The sequence below is a fragment of the Struthio camelus genome, chromosome W (genome assembly GCF_040807025.1).
Source record: "Struthio camelus isolate bStrCam1 chromosome W, bStrCam1.hap1, whole genome shotgun sequence".
Lineage (NCBI taxonomy): Eukaryota > Metazoa > Chordata > Aves > Struthioniformes > Struthionidae > Struthio > Struthio camelus.
The window spans coordinates 33,078,192-33,099,327 of record NC_090981.1 but is presented as its reverse complement, the minus strand read 5'-3'; the positions used below and the strand labels follow the sequence as shown (position 1 = coordinate 33,099,327).

General features: G+C 38.7%; 1 long non-coding RNA gene across 1 annotated transcript in view; it reads left to right on the top strand.

The window, feature by feature from the left end:
• Positions 1-21,136, top strand: part of LOC104150471 (uncharacterized) — an 86,908-nt gene that overhangs the window by 11,672 nt on the left and 54,100 nt on the right. The window contains exons 5-8 of the long non-coding RNA XR_011137284.1: positions 6,175-6,253; positions 8,573-8,660; positions 9,778-9,884; positions 10,367-10,453. This is a non-coding gene — a long non-coding RNA (uncharacterized lncRNA). The remainder of the gene's footprint in view (positions 1-6,174; positions 6,254-8,572; positions 8,661-9,777; positions 9,885-10,366; positions 10,454-21,136) is intronic.

Genomic DNA, 21,136 nt, shown 5'->3' with positions numbered 1-21,136 from the left:
GATATGTTTATTTCTTTAATAGCATCAGAATGTTAACATTAGGGTTGCCTTAAAGTACCAGCAAATTATTTTACATGCAACAGTATTCTTTAACTCAAAAGTCATATTGGCAGCAAAGCTACCAGCCTGTAATTCTGAGGGAAATCTGTGCATCTGTCTTTGTGAGGCCAAAAGGCAGTGCTTACCTGTCTTAATAAAGAAGATGGAGCAAGACTGTGGTCGTAATAGTAATGTGAGAGCAATGTTGTAAGGTTAGTGATGTTTGCAGGAAAGAGTAGCAATTGTAGTCTAGCCTGATAAATGCTAGATATGGAAGTCTTTTAGTCCTCCAGATTACAATTATGGAAAAATTGAAGGAATACGTTAAAGAGCTTCTCAGTGGTGACACAGAAAAGGTGAATAACAGGCGACTTTCCCAGTCAGCTGAGACACTCTTGAAAAACGTGGAGTCTTGAAGAGACTCAAGGTTTGGTCAGAACATTTGAAAATAATTGTTATGGCACACTGCTAATGCTCCTGCTAAATTCTTAAAGCCAGATGTGGAAAAGTCTGCATCAAAGTTATTGATTTGGAAGTTAGGAAAAAACTTTAGGTATAAAAGGAGGGTATCACATGTCTAATTTGGGGGTGGGAAGGAGAAGGCAGTGTGACGAAAGAAACATTGTGGTTACTTCTGTAACTGTTATAAGCTAAATCTTATTTTAGGCATTTTAAACCACTTGCAACTCTTGGGGATATGCAAGGAAAGCATCTGTTGGTTGTGGGGAAAACAGAGCCACTTTGTGAAGTAAAAGATTTTCACTTTAGCAAATATTTGAGGAAATGGGAATAGAAGATATGTACACTCATGAATTTTTTCGTTATGTATATGATAAAGGGTGAGAGGGCTTCTGAAAAAAAGGAAAATAATTCTTAGTAACTAGTAAAGTTATTGGACGGGTGCAATTTGTGTCTATGAATCCAAAGTAGAGCCAAAATTTTGAGCAAGGTCCCCATTCCATTTCCCATTGCTGGGGCACTGTGTCGCAGAGATGCAGGTGCACTATTGTCACTTCTTTTTAATGGGGCTGTAGAAATGATTTAAAAGGCTGTGAAGTTGTCTGACTGAAGTTATTTTAAATGATCTATACCAACTTTGAAGCAGTTAGACAAGTAGTACAACTGACCAGTGACTTGTCTTGTAGCAAAAATAGGAAACACGGCTGGAGACTTGAAAGAGTGACAAAAGTATGACTTGTCTATTGACTATGAATTCATTGTTTTTTTTTTTTTTTTTTTTTCCGGTAGGAACCGCTAAAGTAGGAGTCTTTGCATATGTCTGGGTTTTTTTTGAGACCTGCTGGCTGTTGATAGTCAAGCTGATATAGCCAAACAGTGCTCTACAAAGATGCTGTCTTGGATTCCAAAGGCAGTTAAACCTCTTAGCATGCAGCTATGATGAAGCTACTAATGAAGCCCGGTACTAATTAGCTGGCACACAGTACTTATTTCAGGCAAAAAAAATGCTGTTATTAATGAAAGCTCTACTTTTTTAAATTTTAGATCTGGGCCAAAAGTGTATGTCTTGCCAGTAAACTGCACCAATGATGTGGGTGAGTCCTCAGTTTTGAGTGCCTGCATCTCTGCCATACAGGTTTGATGGCTCCACGAGAGCCTGCTCAGTATGCGCTGCTGCAGTGCAAATACAAAGGGCTGCAACCCGTGATAAACAAGTCTGTATAATTCCCAACTGCGTAACAGAGACTTCGTTTCTGTATATGCTTATTAGCCATGTTTACAGTGCATTGAAAATTATCGTGTCCATCAACTTACATGTACAATCAAGGCTACTAATTTCACCTTTTTGCAATCGTAAACACTCTTAAATGCTAGGTACTTCAAAGTGTACTACAAAAAAATACTTACTGCCCTCTGTTAACTTCTACTGGCAAAGATTCCACAAAACACATTAAAATGTGAAAGCTTTATAATGCTTCTCAAGGCTTTCAAGATAGCCGTTTAATACTCGGCTTTCTTTAGGTAGTTATTTTGCACAAGTAAACGTTCTTGGGGGGGAAAAATCCAGCCCAAGAAACTGACATATCTCTTTGGATGAAAATGAAGATTAGATGCAGAATTTTATTTATTTACTTCAGTTTAACTTTTGTAATTCCACAAAGCGTTATGGAAGAAATGTAATAGCATAAGTGGGCTGTATGAGCAGTTATGTCTCATAACTGAGACATAAGTGGAAATAATGTTCTATGTTTTTGGAAGTAACTCGTAGCAGTTTTTCCCACCCTTTTCAGTTATGGTCCTGGGATAATTTAAAATGTTCCTGTCCGGAAAAGGGTATGTTGAGCGATGCTGATTGAACTGTTTTATGCCTGTACTTCATTTAATTTCCACTGAAGTAAGGGGAATGGAAGGTGAGTTAAATATAGTTTGGTGTTTGCTGATGGCTAGAAATTGAATTTACACACAGCAGCGTGTGTGTGTTTTGTTTTGTTTTTTTGTTTTTTTGTTTAGGAGACAATTTTATTTTAAAAAATTAAATACAATTCTTAGTACTTCATTTGCATTACAAAAGAAGACTTTGCCAAAAGCGTCTTTGGCCTTCAGTCTCTCTTTAAATGTGTTAGGGAAAAAAATAAACACATACTTTTAAATATCATATGAATGATTTGATCTTTTTGAAATCCACCTGTTCTTTTAAATATACTTGAGTATTGTTCTCAGTTCATTAGCATGGATTTGTGGTACAAGATACATTCCAATCAGCTATTTTAACCGTTAGTCACCTATTGCATTAACTGGATTAAATAGCAATCAGAATTTGTTTTTGTCAGCATAGCAGCTGCCAGAGAAGATTTAATAAGCTGCCTGACTCTTCTTTTGTATGTTTTAAATTCTTATTTTTACAGTTGTGGCTGTTTGGTTTGAAAGGTGCTAACTGAAACTTTGTGCAGGCGGCCATCGCTCCACAAGTCCACGATGCCGGGGTAATCCTGCACTAAAAGACGAAGAACAAATCAGTGGACTTCCTACTCCTTTTAGAGTAGGAATTTCTCAGGCTATAACCAAAAGGTTCATGCGACTGTTTGCCACTACTTTAAGTGTGTGGTTTGAGTGTGTGTATTCTATCGTTGTATTTGTCTAGTGGATCACTTCTTACACGTGCTTTCTAGAGGAAAAAGAAGTGCATCTAGAAAAGGTCCTGTGTCAGTTTCTTTTAAAAAAAAAAAAACTTAAGGCTATTGATGAGTGTATATTATCTGTACAGAAATATCATATACTCTACATGAGAGTGTAAAAACAGGCTGAAACTGCTGTTTATTTGTTTATTTGTGCATGGATATTTTGCACCCTCAGCTCTCTGATGCACCATCGACATAGCTTTTGCATAGATAGGGTTGCTTCTCCAATAAGTCTGTGGTTTTGTGCCAAGGGAAAGGAAGGATACAGAACAGCACAGAAAAGAGATGGGGTTTTATTACCTATATATAATACGTGACCTCTGTGTGTCTCCTCTGTCAGTAGGGAGAGACTGAGAACAGTTACAGGAGCTTTTCTTTGCTGTAAAGCATGGCTAAAAGCTGTGTAATGAGGCAAGATCTTTGTTAGCTGGTGATAGATTCAGTACAGCTGGAGGCCCGTTTCATTCTAATTCTCATTTTTAAGAATTCATCTTATACCTAACCATCCCAGCTGTCACACATGTAGCACCAGAACTTTACTTGGTATTGTTTTGGCATCTAAAGCTTCTTAACTTTCTTAAATATGTTATATTGAGATTTGTGTTTAACCAAATTTTTGCTGAAACCAGACATCTTTGCTGCTGCGTTCTGGCTATGTTCTTTCCTCCTATGCGCATAAACTAAAACTTGACTGTAGTCTTTGTGTTGGCAAAATGACAACCACTCAAGGATTTGGAAACTGAGTTATTGAACATCAAGTATTGGATAGTAATGGTCTGAGTGTATTGTTACTGCATTGAGCTGTTAAGTATTTCATGGCAGCTTCAAAGAAAAGGGATGCATTACATTTATTGTGGAGCAAATGGGTGCACTGTTTGCATAATTGTAACTTGCCTGATGTAATGTGTAACACACTGCTGCTTGTTATGATGCCTAAGTGACACTTTCTTGTCATTTTTTATTTTATTCTACTTCTTGTTGCCTGCAGCTCTAACTGGAATTGGTTTTGTACTTGCTTTTTTGGGATCGTTTTTACTACATTTTACTGCATTAATTGCTATATGGAGAACAGTTTACCCATGGACTGTAACGGCTCTGTTGCTGAAAGTCTCTGTTTGCTAAGTAGATTTTTTTCCTAGTATTTTTCATCCAAATGCTTTACAGGCTTTAAATCATATGCCTTATGGGAATTAAACTATTTTCAATCGCTTTGACTTTGCACCTGTCACTAATACCTTTGTATAAGTTTTAATCCTCTTGGAAGCAACAATGGGCAAAACAAAACTCCCACCCGAAGCCAAATTTACTTTTCAATGAGTCCTAAAACAGCAACAAAAAAGTTGAATATCATAATGCTAATGACCTTTAACTTTTTTTGGAGTTGTTTCTTATTCTATCGTTCTACGTGAGGTTACGGTAATGGTAATATATCCCTTTCCGTTATTCTGTTTATTCTTTAAGCATTACTCTTCTGCTAGGTGTTCCTTACTGAATTCTCTTAACAGCATCATCTCAGTCCCTTATCTAAAAACATGGATGCTACTTTGGTATCTCTGTGACTCAGGGCAGTCCTTTCCGCTCACAAGCAAAAGTAAATAGATCGGATCAGAATGGTAGTGGAGAGAAGAGAAAGGGAAGACATAACATGTAGCTTTATGAAACCTCAGTGCTTTCCACAAAACTACTTGTCCTCTTTGCCCCAAATATCCTGACAGAGTGTTCCTCTTCAGCAGTGATGCATAATTGGTGAAAGAGCCAGCTGTCACCTTCCCCAAATTTTATTTTCTGATTTAGTGTCCAGTGGATGAGCAGGTGAATCAGGGAATTAAGTATTTGCTCTGTTTTTACAATCCTAAATAATCCTTTGCTAGGTAAGAATGCTTTACTGTTAGTGTGGTAGATTGCTGCTCTTGAAGGCTGTGCTGGTGCTACTGAACGTTTCTGCTCTGATTTTTATTTTATTTTATTTTATTTTTTTCCCCCCATTTCCTGCCAACGCTGTGTGACGCTGCAATATCTGAGTGGTGTACCTGGGTATGTTCTGGCATCATGTATCACCTGAATTTTCCTACTGTAACTATATGTCTGAATAACATATGAATTCTTAAAAACTATACCACAGATGGTACTTTATATTTCTTTCTTAAGATATTCTATATATCCAAATATAAAAATTAAAAGCTACTTCTATATATATATGTGTGTGTGTGTGTACATAAATAAAAATTTGCATGCATGCATGCAAATTCTGTTGAGCTGGCTTACTGGCCCCTTGTTTGTTCACTTTGCTCTTTACTGGATGCTGACACAGTGCTCCTACCCTTGTGCTTTCCTGTTCTGGGATCCTCAAGGAAAGTCTCTCTGTTCCTGATCTCTTCTCTTCAGGCTTTTGACTATCAGGCTTCTCTGAGTATGGGCCTTTTTTTTTTTTTTCTTCCCCCTCCCTCCTCCTTTCCTGATATCTGGAATATCTTCAATCCTTGAACAGCTTACCCAGTATAAAAGTTAGAAATCAATTTTTACTATCTAAACAGGAAATGAAAAGTTTGAAAACAAAAGAAAACCCCCCCACATCTGTAAAATCTAAGCAAACGTTGTAAATTGGGATGTTTCCATCTGTTCCCGTTTTCTAAGTTGAGATGTTTGTTTGTTTTTCTCTGAAAAGATAGGGGAAAACTATAGATTTGGCCTTAGCACCATGTAAATAAAGAGGCTGTGCAGCAGATCAGTCAGTTGCCTCCTTGTAATAACCACTAGTATGTTTTTACCTCTTTATCTAATATAGTTTGAAGCCCTTAATATTTTAACCAATTGTTATTTAGCCTTTTAAACTACCTATTTCTAGAACCTATATCTAGAAATAATGATTTATAAATTTTCAGCTACTAAATGGCTAATGTTGAATGAACGAAGAGCATTTCTGGACGTTTACTTAGCATCCCCCTGAAGTGAAACGTGTATGTACTTGGCCTCTTTACCTATTTCTTCTCATTGACAGAAAAATGGAAAATGCTCGAGACTGTAGCAAAGGAAGAATGAAGACAGGAAGGAAGACAGGAAGAATGAAAGGGTTCAAGGTACGTAGTTTGATAGGTTTTAACATGTCACATGTGAATGACCTAGCAGTAACTCGTGCAATGGGCTCTGTAGCTCTTTACCTGACGTGGCTTTGGAGGCTGTCGATGACAGCTTGCTCTTCCACAGCCAGTTCCAGAACGTGATGGGACGCTGCTGTCTCTGCCCTACCTCAAGGGGTAATTGCAGGAAGAACTAAAAGACAGACACAGACACCCGCAGCCTTGTGTGGGACAGGCATGTGTTCATGTTAGTTTGCCAGATTCCAGTGGTTTGCCTGAGTGTCAGCAGATATCCTGTATTTTAGGCAATGTCTCTATTTTAAAACTAGAGTTTGAAAGGTCTTGAGTCTCTGTTCTGCCATAGCACTAGACAAAGTATTTCTACTTGTGGGGCTCCATGAGTGGTATTCTTTACTCTTGGTTGCTGTTATATTTGTTGTATCTCACATCCAGGAATAAAAGAAATTTGGACTTTTATAACAATGCCTACAAATTCTTGACAGGGTTTTTCTGCCGTATAATGCATACGCAGTCCTAGTGACTGGTGTTATACATAATGGGAAGAATATTTGTTTAAATACTTGCAGCTTTTCTTTCCAAAATGGTTGATCTCTGTCTTGCAGAGTAAATGTAAAATGTTTTCTGTGTTTGCAAAATGTGATGGAAGTTGATGTTGTTATGCATACTTTCAAACTAGTAATAAGTGGTCTTCATCAGATGACAGCTTCCATTTTTGCATTTGTTCTCCTGGAATCTGTTCGGAGTTTAAAATGTAATAAGCTTCAGGCCATAATTCAAAATACGTTTGTGTATTTTTTTTTTTTCCTGTTGTATTTTTGTGGTAAGTTTAACTTTCGTATCTGAAATATTTCAAGTACCCTAGTGGCCTTGAAACGGGTTCTTTAGAAGTGAATAATAAAACAAATGATATTTGATTATCATTAAGATTTTATGTGTCAGTACTGTGTCACTTTACACATAACGTATCTTCATTCAATACATGACCTTTTGTCCATAGATGCAGTTCTAAAAGCAGATCAGATGCAAATTAGGTGACTACTTTTATGAGGTTTGCAAGTCAATATTTCTTTGATGGTTTGCATGAGTATTGCTTATGTTTTGGTGAAGAATACTTCGAAACTCAAACTTTGAAAACTTTCGTTATTTGTGGTTAGACTGATATCTGCAGTTTGCAAGAAGTGATTCGAAAGGAAAATGTAAATGAGCCACATATGGATGAAATAATTTTACATGCGTTTTTGTTGTGTTCTCTCACCCTCACCTTATTGCTATGGAAAAGTCCGGAACATTGGATTAGGGCCTGATGACATCTGTCTTCCAGCTGGATCACATGTTGTACTAAAAGGTGTCACTTCTTCCAAATTTCTTATTCACTTATGTGTTTATTTTGAATGGCATACGCTATTACAATAGCGTACTCTAAAATATGGTGCACGTTGAACACGTCTGTGAGACGTGCCTTAGATATTTATATGGCATTTCACTGATACTGATCAACTGCTTATATTTGGTGCAGCTCTTCAGTTGCAAGGTTCTATAAAGAAGCATCTGCTTTTGTTTCAGAATCTCCAGGAGGGAGATATGCAATTAAAGCAAGGATTGGAAGAGTTAAGGTGTAGATGATGAATTGCTTATGATCTACTGCTACTGAGTTAGTCCTTAGAGCTGCTGGTGGGAAGAACAGAAAGTTTCTATCCAGAAAAAACTCCTGCGTTCCCAAAGAAACGAGCAATGCTGTTTGCATGTTACTTGACAAATTAAATTCGAGCTTTCTTTAAGTTCTGAATTGGTTTCATTATTGATTCTGGTGTACAGTATAATTTGACTCACATTACACGTGGTTTAAAATTCTGGAAAGGACATTATCTACACAACCAAGTACAGAGTGACAGCAGCCTGTCCTTTCACTGTTGCAAGGGTGTTGCAGTGGAAAAGCCACAGTTACAGCTTCAAAACTGCCGGTAGCATTGCAGATGGAATTGAGCGTAGATGTGAAGAATTACAAATCCTACCTAGTGCTGGTGCAGGGATTAAGGGAATGGCACAGTACAGAGGGCTTATTTTAGAGCTGGTTAGAAAATATTTAAGAGAACACAGTTTTTTAAATAGCTCACTTTTTCAGAAAATTATTTAGCTTTGAAGCTCCTGTGAATCCAATATTGCTGACATAGTAGTTTATTTTGGAAATTTAATTGTAGGATGATTTCAGGCTTTTTTCTAGCACAGGCTTGAAGTATTTGGTAATTCTATTACAGTTCAGTTAAAGCAGTGAATAATTACATTTCATTCCTTGCACAGCTGTTCTGCAGTGTGACATCTTATATTAGACACTACTGCTAAGTACTGACATCTTGGGATGACAAAAAATGAAAACAATGGATTCAAAGTAAGTCTACTGTTAGCTAATATTTATGGACCCTGGTCCTAGGTTAAATGATATAGAAACTGATACATACTGAGTAGATGGTTAAAATGGATGAAGATGGTATGCACGCGTTACCAACGATATGGCTGCATATCTGAATTCAGTAGAAGGTAGAACTCAAAAAGACATTCATGAAGATCAGATCAGATGTAAATTACTAAAAAGCAAATAGTTACAGGTTAAGAGACTGAACAAAGACAGACATGTTAGCAACTGCCTTAGTCCACCCAGAAGTAGGAAGAAATTAAAGTGTTTTCATTAATTCTTTGTGTGTGGTCCATAGTGTGCTATGGAGAAAGTGCTCAGTGCATCAGTTTGTCAGCCTAAATGTAACTTTTTGTGGTAAACTATAGGCTCCAAACTTTCTGGAACTTGTGTTGCTTTTTAAAAAAATAATCTGCATGCCTAGCAATGCTTTTTCAAAATTAACGTGTTGCTGTTTGGGTACATCCTGTGAGAAGATCACGTGGACAGTTTCATGGACCGTTATTAGAGATCGGCAGAGTTGTCTCAATTCACTTCGTGGTTCCTTGAGTCTAGAACCTGGGGCATGGGAAGTGGATTCACACTGGCTTCCAGCTCTACACACACTTCACTCACTTATGCTTTCTGTTTAGATACTTCATATGTTGATTTAATTAGATCACTTAATTTGATCCAAAATACTTCATTAATGAAGTCGATTAAACTATACGTTGTGTACATACAGACATAATGTCTGTATGACTTATAAAATACTAGTCTTTTTTAGCTACCGAGCTCCCTGAAATAACAGGATATTATTGAGTTATAGTGCTGATTAACCTTGCTATGTTACAGCCAAACAGCTGCTGCGTGAAGGGTATAGAGAAACTGCATCTCTGAAGTTAAGGAGGCAAATGTGTCACTGGTGTGTCCCTTTCCAGCTTCGGCTATGTAGTCAAATGTTTGCGTGTTAGTTCTGAATACACGGGCCATTAGATTGAGTATGAACTTGTGTAACTTAGGAGAAAATAACATTTTTTTAAGATTTAATATACAATCACTAATCTATGAAAATGAGTGTGTGTGTGTGTGTGTCTTTTTTTTAATTTAATAGCATCATCATTCTCAAATAGATTCTGAGCGTTCCAGCTACTACTTATGATCTATTTGGACAACAGAAAGGACAATACTACTTTAAGAACTCAGAAACTTTCTGAACAGGTTAGTTGTAGCATTCTTATGGTCTCATTTTACTTCAGGAACCAGTAAAAGTGGAGGGGCATAAATACAAGGGTCAGTTTTATGTTGGGGCAAAAATGAGGTGGGGGAAGAAACCAAACAAGCAGGAAGTGGGATGAAAAGGAGAACACGCAGATAGTGGCTGGCTTTCCCTTACCTTTCTGGAAAGAAAGCAGGGAATAAATGGGTGCTGCTAAAAGCTTCACCTAGGTTCCTTCTTCAGCTTGGCACCTGCAAAAAGTGGACGTGTTCGTGTGGAAGTGGTGACACTTGACTGTGTAGCCTTGTGTCAATGAAGCTGCAGCCTTCTCCTGACTGTATGTGCCTCTCTTTAGCATGGCACGTGCTTGTCAGCCTCAGTTCAAACAAATTCTAAACTTTGATCAAAGATGTAAAATAATTATATTAATGGACAGCTTATGATTTTTAAAAATTAATATTTAGCATTATATTTTGTTTCCTAGAAGTCATTATAAACAAAGAAGAAATAGTGAGAGTTTTGATGAAAGATGTATCAGTCTTCTGAAAGCGCAGAGCAGTTGGAGAAGCAGGTAATAATGTGAAAATACAGAAAATAATTACAAAAACTTATATTTCAAAGAATAATTCCTAAAGCTATTTGATGCACAGGAGTATCAAAGGGTGGCATTCTTTAAATTGAAATGGGAGTGTGCTGTAGTGGTTTCCAGATCTTATGGTCCCGAAATGTAGTAAAAGCTGGAGGGAACTCCTGTAACAAAGGGACGCCTCTTCCAACATGAAGACGTGCACACAGCTGGTACAGTCCATTTATAACAGAGACGTATCAGTTCCTCGCTATCTGTTGTGATCTGTCATTTCTCCTCTGCTGATAGACAACTTCAGAGATTGCCATTTATATTTGATATACTTTGTGAATTTTGCGAAGGTTTTCCTCATTGTTGAAACTTTCCTTATACAAGTAGAGCTTATTAAAGTGTGAACTTAAAATGCAGAGAGGCCCTTTTCAGTAGGGTATTTGGAAGATGAAGAGGAGGAAGAAACTGGATGAGGAAGTTCATGCTTCTGGCTATCCTAACAATTTTATTTTTTATATTTCTCTCTGGTTATGTATATTCTCTTTTTAAATACCGAAGTGTCTAAAAAGCAATTATATTGTTGAGGCTGTGAATATTTAAGGATATCTCAAAGGCAAAACTTTTCAGGGGGTAGAGTAACTTTTCTAGCTAGATTGACATCGTTGCAAAAACAGGCAAGTTCTCTCTAGATTTAATTTAAAAAAAAAAAAAAAAAAAAAAAGAGACTAGGTCCCCAAAACACTGAACAAATGGGGCAAAAGATTTGTAGCTTAGAATAATTTCTAAGTGCATGCACGTGTATAATGCCCTCTTGTATTTTTTTAGGAAGTTATAGTAACTGTTTTCTTAGAAGTGATTTATGGGAAACTACTTTTTGCCAACACTGCCAGTTAGATACGAGTTTGGAGAGTTAAGCTGGATTCTCTCACTCGTGAATTGAAAATAAAAATAAATCTGAGGCCAGATCAGGTGTTTAGTGGGATTTATAATTGTAGCATATTGCCCAAATCCAAGGTGATCTCATCCCTTCCTCATCTGTTTAGATTTAGATTCAGCTCACGCAGTAAGCTGACAAGTAAATTATTTGGGGTTTTTTGTTTTGTTTTGTTTTTTACTTTGTAGCAGCGCAAGATAGTTCTGGGTATTTTTGCCTCCCATTAAAAGACGAATAAACCCCTTTGTATTTGCAAGGGGGAAAATGTGTGCATGTGGGCAATGAGATGATGAAAATCTGACTTAACTACTCAGGTACTTGCGTCTACCACGTGGTAAATGTGCATTGCCTCTGTGTTGCTTACCTTTTTCTGATGATTTCTTGTTCCCACGTGTTGTAAAGAGCATATAAGCTGTCTAAACAGCTGATTTTTCACTGGAAAACACATTTGTTTTGATATGCTAGGTAGCTGAAAGCAAAATAAGTGAGAATAAAAGCAAACTCCCTTAAATTCATTGTTTTTAAAATGGGATATAAAAGATTTTGTATTTCCCAAAACTGCAGCTGATGATTAAGATGTTAGCGTATCCTGTCATCAGCATGCATTCAAATCAGAGGCTTTGAAAGAGATACTGTCATGACTTCAAACTTAAAATATTGAAGATAAATTCTTATTTTTTTCCCTAAATTGTTGAGTCATTTTAGATTCACTGTTATCTGGCGTTTGGGTAAATTCAATGAATATGCACAGAAGTGAGCATTGTTGACTACTAAACTTCTGTTATGCAGAGAGTTAACCGTTTTTCTTTACTCTGAAAATACATGGCTGAAAGGTAATACAGTCCTTTTTGCTGATATTCATGCTCTTGCTATCATTCCTATCGTTAAGTACAGACCTTCTTATCACAGAATCGTTTAGGTTGGAAGGGACCTCTGGAGATCATCTAGTCCAACCTCCCTGCTCAAGCAGGGTCACCTAGAGCAGATTGCCCAGGATCACATCCAGACGGGTTTTGAATATCTCCAGGGAAGGAGACTCCACCGCCTCTCTGGGCAACCTGTTCCAATGCTCTGTCACCCTCACAGTGAAGAAGTTTTTCCTCAGGTTCAGACGGAACTTCCTGTGGTTCAGTTTCTGCCCGTTGCCTCTTGTCCTGTTGCTGGGCACCACGGAGAAGAGGCTGGCCTCATCCTCTTGACCCTCCCCCTTCAGATACTTGTACACGCTGATGAGATCGCCTCTCAATCTTCTCTTCTCCAGGCTGAACAGGCCCAGCTCTTGCAGTCTTTCTTCCTAGGAGAGGTGCTCCAGCCCTCTAATCATCTTGGTAGCCCTCCGCTGGACTCTCTCCAGGAGTGCCATGTCTCTCTTGTACTGGGGAGCCCAGAGCTGGACACAGGACTCCAGATGTGGCCTCTCCGGGGCTGAGGAGAGGGGCAGGATCACTTCCCTCCACCTGCTGGCAACACTCTGCCTAATGCACCCCAGGAGACCATTGGCCTTCTTGGCCACAAGGGCACACTGCTGCCTCATGCTTAACTTGTTGTCCACCAGCACTCCCAGGTCCTTCTCGGCATAGCTACTTTCCAGCAGGTCAACCCCCAGCCTGTACTGGTGCAGGGGATTATTCCTGCCTAGGTGCAGGACCCTGCACTTGCCTTTGTTGAACTTCAGGAGGTTCCTCTCCGCCCAGCTCTCCAGCCTGTCCAGGTCCCTCAGAATGGCAGCACAGTCTTCTGGTGTGTCAGCCTCTCCCCCCAGTTTAGTATCATCAGCAAACTTGCTGAGGGTGCACTCTGTCCCTTCCTCCAGGTCATTGATGAATATATTGAACAAGACTGGACCCAGGACTGAGCCCTGGGGGACACCACTAGCCACAAGCCTTCCAACAGACTCTGCGCCACTGACCACAACCCTCTGAGCTCGGCCATGCAGCCAGTTCTCAATCCACCTCACTGTCCACTCATCTAGCCCACACTTCCTGAGCTTACCTACAAGGATGTGATGGGAGACAGTGTCCAAAGCCTTGCTGAAGTCCAGGTAGACAACATCCACTGCTCTGCCCTCATCTACCCGGCCAGTCATTCCGTCATAGAAGGCTATCAGGTTGGTCAAGCATGATTTCCCTTTGGTGAATCCATGCTGACTACTCCTGATCACGTTCTTGTCCTCCAGATGCTTAGTGAGGACCTCCAGGAGGAGCTGTTCCATCACCTTTCCAGGGATGGAGGTGAGGCTGACAGGCCTGTAGCTTCCTGGCTCCTCCTTCTTGCCCTTTTTGAAGACTGGGGTGACGCTGGCTTTCTTCCAGTCCTCAGGCACCTCTCCTGATCTCCAGGACCTTTGCAAGATGGTGGAGAGTGGCCTAGCGATAACATCCGCCAGCTCCCTCAGCACTCGTGGGTGCATCCCATCGGGGCCCGTGGATTTGTGGATGTCAAGTTTGGACAAAAGATCTCTAACCCGATCCTCCTCCACCAAGGGAGAGTCTTCCTTTCTCCAGCCTTCCTCTCTTGTCTCCAAGGTCTGGAATTCCTCAGGGCTGGCCTTAACAGTGAAGACGGAAGCAAAGGCGGCATTCAATAACTCTGCCTTCTCTGTATCCTTTGTTATCAGGGCACCCGCCCCATTCAGCAGCGGGCCCACGTTTTCCCTAGTCTTCCTTTTGCTATTGATGTATTTGAAGAAGGCCTTCTTGTTGTCCTTGACATCCCTTGCCAGATTTAATTCCAACTGGGCCTTAGCCTTCCTTGTCGCATCCCTGCACGCTCTGACAACGTGCCTGTATTCCTCCCAAGTGGCCTGTCCCCTTTTCCACATTCTGTAGACTTCCTTCTTCTGCTGGAGTTTTGCCAGGAGTTCCTTGCTCATCCATGCAGGTCTCCTGCCCGCTTTGCTGGACTTCTTCCTCAGAGGGATGCACAGATCTTGAGCCTAGAGGAAGGGATGTATATGTATGTTATACGGTATGTAATCCTCGTTTCCAAAAAAATACCTATCCTTACTGTGTCCTTTATAAAAGATTATTTTTAAAAAACTATTTGTTTATAACTGCTTTTATATTTATATGAACAATCTCTTAATGCATGTTTCACAATAGCATGTTAGAGAGACTCAAGCTCATGGCTGATCTCTCTTTAATATCTTTTTTTTTTTTAATTTAAGGGAAAAAAGAAAAGAAATAGAAAGCAACAACCTAGACCAAAACCTAAAAAATTCCAATAACAACCAAACTGAAAAAAACACATACTTCTATTCGTACCCTTTTGTCTTTTTTCCAAATGTTTAAGATAAGTCTGCTGGCAAAGATGAAACACTGATGCCTTTAGTTCTTCATTTCCCAAAGGGGCATCAGTGAAAGTTGCCAGTTCTCAGCATCTCTTTAAGTTTCTGGTCCTGTGTTTGTCTGAGTACTGTAAAGAGTAGCCACTAGGTGGCTGCTTTACCTGATAAAATAATGAAATTTCATATAATGGCCGCAGTGTGACATTCTGTTTCCTGGTGAATAGTGCTGTAGTGGATGAAGATCATGATTTTTTTTTTTCCTACTATGAACTGTAATATAGTTGAATAAAACAATGCCTTTTATATTGCATAAACATATCTTTAAAGAAATCATTTGAGCTCTGATAACCTACTTAAAAGAGGTAAAATGATTCTCTGTCGCTGTCAGGCAATGCTTGGTGCTTTAGACAGATTTCAGTATGATTTCATCCTGTAATTAAGTACTTCAGTACGAGACTCAAAATTCATGTTTTTCAATTTGTATGTAAGAACAATACAGAATGACATGAGGAGCACCTTGACTAATTTAAAAATCCATGGAATTGTATTATCCTTAATGCTTTGCTGAAAGAAACTTGAAACTAGAAAAAAATGAAATTTTGGGAAGGGGAATTGTACTAAATGTAACACTCGGACCATCCAAGTTCATACAGACATTTCTTAATTAGAAAAAGGTAAAACCTGAAAAGTGTGGAGGTCACATCTGTCTTGTATCGTGTGTTGACTTTCCTTGCATTAACAGAGACATTTGTATAGGGACCAAAAATCATAGTAAATATTTGGATTAATTATTGCTGTTCTTATTGTTGATGTTGTCATAAATATTATTAACAGGAAGACATGATGCACCAGTGTCTTTCAAACCTCCAAGTCAAAACTTCTTTTCTTTAGAAAGAAGTTATCTTTATCCTGGCACAATTCCAGTTAAGAGGAAAAGCGTGTGTGTGTGTGAGGGGGAGGTGTTAAGGTGGTGACGTAGTTATGGAAAAACAAGTTATTTCTGTACCACGCTGTAAGCAGTGTATCACTACCCATACATATATTTTCTCACTGTCACTGACGCTTGGGATAAATGACAAATTTCTACTTTAGTGGCTAATTGTACAAAATTAGGAAAGATGCTTATGGTAGTAAGGGTTCAGGGAATATATAGGTGAAATTGTTTCAATCCTCTTAAAAAGGGAGCGGGGGAAGCATGGCAAAATAAGAAGATAGGCAACGGGCACAGGAATGCCTGTTAGGAGAATGATTTTTAGGATGTTTTCTGTAAATACCTCTCACTAGTCAAAAAACAATTCTTTTCAGTAGTTAGATTCCCTGTTGCCTGGGGTGGGGACAGTATACTAAGAAGTCCAAAATGAAGCTTTGGAAGATGTCATGGCATCTTTTAACTGAAGTTGAGTACATTAAGAATAGAACAATATGAGAAACGAGCAAATGGCAAATGATACAGTAATAAAAGGCTAATAGGAGAAACAGCAAGGGAAAAGGAAATTACAAGCATTTATAATAGTGATAGATAAGTAATTTCATTAACGAACGGATTGTATGGTTAATCAATCGTGGTCAGCAGGACACTACTGAAGTATTTGTGTGGTAATACAGGAGCTCTAATAACAGGACGGAGGAAGGTGAACTGCTTGAACCCAAATGTTACAAGTTAACAAACAGAAATGATAGGATGACGGAGAATGATTTTTGAGGAAAACGGGAATAAAGCTAAAATGTATAGTCATAATGTGACACCCTGGGTTCAGCGGAGTCTGGGAAGGGATAGTCAGGAGGTTTTGATGGGGTCGTTTTTGGCAACTAAATCTCTTGGGCCAGGCTAGCTAGATCTCACAACGTTAGAGAGCAATAGCACTCTTCCCTCTAGTAGTATGGGAAATTTTAGCCTCCCAGATATGGGGAAAAATTGCTAGTAATCATGTTAGAAGTTAGATACATATTAACATTTAATCAGTATATTCATTAAATCATTTTTTTTGAATGACTAACTTGATTTTAGGGAGTAGGGAGAACATCATGGAAAAGCAGCATGCTTTCAGGTCCTATAGTCCTGCGTTGATTTGATTTGACGTAGATGGATAAGCAGTAATACATCTTAAATATTCTTATTTCAAAAGGACAAACATTGAGAAATTAAGGATTTAGGAAGGCAGCTACACTTCCTCCAGGAGCTCAGATAAGTAAATGGAAGGGAGGCTTACAATTCCAGAAGGAATTTTTTTTTGCAGCAAGGTAATTTGAAATGACTCCAGAAGACATCCAAACTGGCATCCAAAAGAATACTAGGAATGTGGGTGTGGGAAGGAAGAGATCAATCAACAATCAAAGGATTCAGATTTCGAGGTGAAGTGATAATTGCCAAATGTCGTGTGTTAGGAATGAAACCAAATAGCAAAGTATTTTTCAGCCGTTTAGTTTAAAGGAGTAAGGAAAAAATTGGGCTGCATGCACTGAGAGTAAAATGGAGGTTGAAGACAATCTAGATTGGTTAGGGAATGAAATATTCTGCCTCAGCTTCCAGGAAGGGGATAATGGGAGTTTAGAAATGGAAATAACTAACGCACTAAAACTCAAAACACTAATGTGCTGTAATTGGCAATCTATTGTTCCAGTGTTCTGAGGGAAGTGACACTTGAGAGATTTATTAAAATCCTAATGGATCCTTGCGTTTAAGTGAGAAGTAGTATCCTATGACTACAGGATAGTAAATGCTCTTACCTTATTATAGATACAGGAGTGGGAGGGTTGATTATTTGGAGGGTTATTAATCTGAATTCAGTAGTATGGAAGCTTTTTTCTTTTTTCCTGAACAAATTTTTGAAAAGAAATCTCGATGTCCAATTATTTAAGTAGAATTTGAAATAATAGACATTAAATATTGTTTGCTTTAAGGTAAGTAACCTTTTTATTTAAAATCCGTATTTCTAGACAGAGAAGGTGTGTTTAGCAGTGATGCACCTGTTCTAGAGAAATGCAGGGCATACAGTGCCACAGAGGAGGTTAATCCTTTAACTGGAAAAGATCCTTTAGAAGGTAATTACTAGATGAGTAAAGAAATTGCAGATGGGGAGATGGCAAAGGACAAATAATACAGAAGTGTCAAGATGGGGCTGATCTTTAGTACCCTCTGTTACTAAGAGGCTGGTCTTGGGCTGATGGTATTTTTGTTCATGACTGGCACGAAATGGGAGCGAGCGTATGTATAAATCTTGACGATACAAAATTAGGAGATGTACAGGGCTAAGGCTTCATATAGGAACTGTATGGCTTTGAGGACTGAAATAATGAACGTGAGAGTGTCTCCTTGTAGCCGTTCACCGTAGCTGCGCTGATTTCCCAGGTTACCGCCTGATCTGTGATCCTAAGTCTCTGTGTTCGTAAGCCTGTTTAAGAGCACACAAACCAGTTATTATTTACCTGTTTCCTTACTTCCCTATGTGTCTATCATGAGAACAGTCTCATTTATGAATAAGTTTTTTTTATTGTCAACTTTTGTTGAGAAATAATTAAAATGTCTCCAGGTTGGCTATGTCTCCACCTGCTATGATGCATCCTTATAGTGGATGTGCACATCCTCTTTTAATTGCAATTGCTCTGCTGATGTCTGTCTGATAGGGGAATACCCGTAAGTACAGGTTTATGTTAGGTGAATGTTAATTTACCTACAGTCATTTAGTAATGCATCAGGAACTTTTGATTCAACACAGTATATTGCTTCTTTGTATGTACTTATCTGTCTCATGTGGGATGTGTCTATTCAGCTGCTGAGTAACTAATTTTAAATTTATGCACTTCCTTGCACTAACCTTATGCTTTATCTCCTGATGTTCTGTAAAGGAAAGTGTGTGTGGTCAAGTGTTGCTGTTGTAACTGGTTCCATCAATTGGTGGAATAGGTAGAACTTTCGTTCAAAATTATATTGAGTTAGTATTAGCTTTGTGAGTCTGGAGATGAATGAGAATAACTGATGAATCAGTTAATGTGAAATAAGAACTTAATGAGTGCTGTGATGAATTGTTTGCATTAAATTGTTGGTTTGGACAGTGATGCAGAAATTGTCCACATGGATAAAAGCGCCTGTGTGAGATGGATTGGTCATACGTTTCTACAGATGTTGAACAGTACAGGCACAAGTACGCTTCCCTCCTTAAGGTGGTTTCACTGCTTCTTGCTGGCTCTGTTACTTTGCTAATATGTACAATTGCCCACTTCATAATGGAGATGGTATTTGGCTGTATTATTCAGTCATCTTTCCTGTAATATGTACCTCATTCTTACATAGCTCATTATGGGTTGTATGTGATACTTCAGGTGGAAAATTGGGCATAGGCTTGGTAAACATAACTTTGCCTGTTCTTGGCCCGTGCCCAATGCTCCCTGAAGTTGGGTGACTTGTTGCCTGTTCAGGTGTAGGCAAAACATAAGTAAATATCCTTCAAGGAAAGCAGAAAGTAGGAAAAGAAATTTCTTTATGTGGCTTTATTACCTTTTGTTGGGGGGGGTGGGGTGGGGGACAGGCCCGTATTGTTCATTTTGACACCTGCTAAGGTGTTAACATTGTGGGTGGACTTTGTTTAAAAATGACTATGAAAAAGACCGTGCTCCTCTTTGGAGTTGCTTTTATTAAAGTGGGGCATGGAGTGCCTAGCACAAAGATCCTTTTTGCTTTATTATGTAATGTTCAATTACACGTGCCCCCATAGCCATAGTGCACACAATACACATGAAAAGTTTTTAACAAAATCTGATTACGGTTGTGTTCAAAGCCATTAGAATTGATTTCAGGAAAGCTCTTCCTAACATGTGGAGTTACATTTGGAGTTCTGGCTGTTGCAGTAGCGGCATAGTTACTGTGGTCTACCAGAATATGCGAAGCAGGGTGCAATATCTTTTTGTGTTCAGAGCTTCTGCAGATCAGAGTTTTCAGTAGTTCTGAGAAAAGCTTTGCCCAGACTAAGATGACCAGTCTTTACTATTGGACGTGTATTTGTCTTTTTGGTTGTTCTAACACACTTGTCTAAAGCAGAATTTTAAAAACAACACGAATTAAGTATAAGCTCTGTTAAAGGGCAGGTTGCTGTTTTATCTGGAAAAATACAGGAATTAAACTTTCTTTAATCTGAAAACATTCTTTTAAGGTTTCTAGACAAAGATAAAAATTGCAAACAATTGAGCTTGTTTTCATCATCTGTGTGGACATAAAGCAGATACATGTTTGTTAATTGTGAATTTTGTCGCTCAGCTGTGCCTATGAGTGAAATTGATTTCTCACCCAAAGACACAGATGTGCCATGTGTCCAACTTTAAAATTGCCCATTCAGATCTAATTTGCTGTATATTAAGAAGTGTACAGATGCATATGGTGTTCATGTGTCAATTTTTTTTTAATGTAGACTGTGGGCAGTAGGTTAATTGAGGGGTCAGGTGCAAGTATTCGAGTGTTAAAATTGCAGTGTTGCCATCACCTTTAATGAGGCTATGTGCCTTGAGAACTTGGCATAATATTTAATTACTTGTAATAACTGTAGCAGAATCATTGGCAATCACATTTGCTACAAGAATGTCCAGTGCCAGTCACTTTTCATGAAAAGTTCAGTGTGTGTGTGTATGTATTCAGTGTTTTCCTTTTAATTTTCGCCTATAATTATCCACACACACACACACACACACACACACACACACACACACACACATATTTTGAAGCTTTAAACTTATTTCTGATTTGCTTTTCTGAAGCAAACTCTAATCGGAAAACAGATACGTCTCAAAGCCTGTTAGTAGGAACATATCTTCAGCTGTGCTAATTTATCTTCCCTCCAGCTCTATGACACTTCTTGCTTTTATTCTTCCCTCCTCCCCCCTCCAAGTAAAAAGAAAAAGGCTAGAAGTGAAAAGGTGTGTTTAGACTTATCGTAGCAACTGTTATGTAGATTTCCACTTTTATTTTTTTGTTTGTAATATGTCCATGAAAAACTTGACTTTTGGATTAATGCTTTCCATGAATTGTCTACTATAATGGGCGTTCCGAACAAACAAGCACACCATCCTTATAAGCCAGGATCATTCAGCCATTCTGCTGAACAGGGAGACAGCATGCACAGCTGGTACAAAATGTTTAGCAAGCACAGGGGAAAAAGAAAACAAAAAGGCACTACCACAGTTACAAGAGTAGTATTCCAGTAAACTGACTGCCCCGGCTGACCCACCTGTGCAAACTGAATTTCTGACAAATGATTTGCTCTCCAGAGTGGAATACACACAGTTATGTGTTTGAAGAAACTGTTGCGCCACCACTTTTCATCTGTACTGAAAACTTCTTTCATTCTCATCTTATGAGATCTCAGTTGAATAGGCTTAGAGTGGTCTAGGAACGAATACTGAGCCAGTATTACACCTATCCTTCTTAGACGAAACATGTCCTTCACCAGGAGGATACTGCTGATAACCC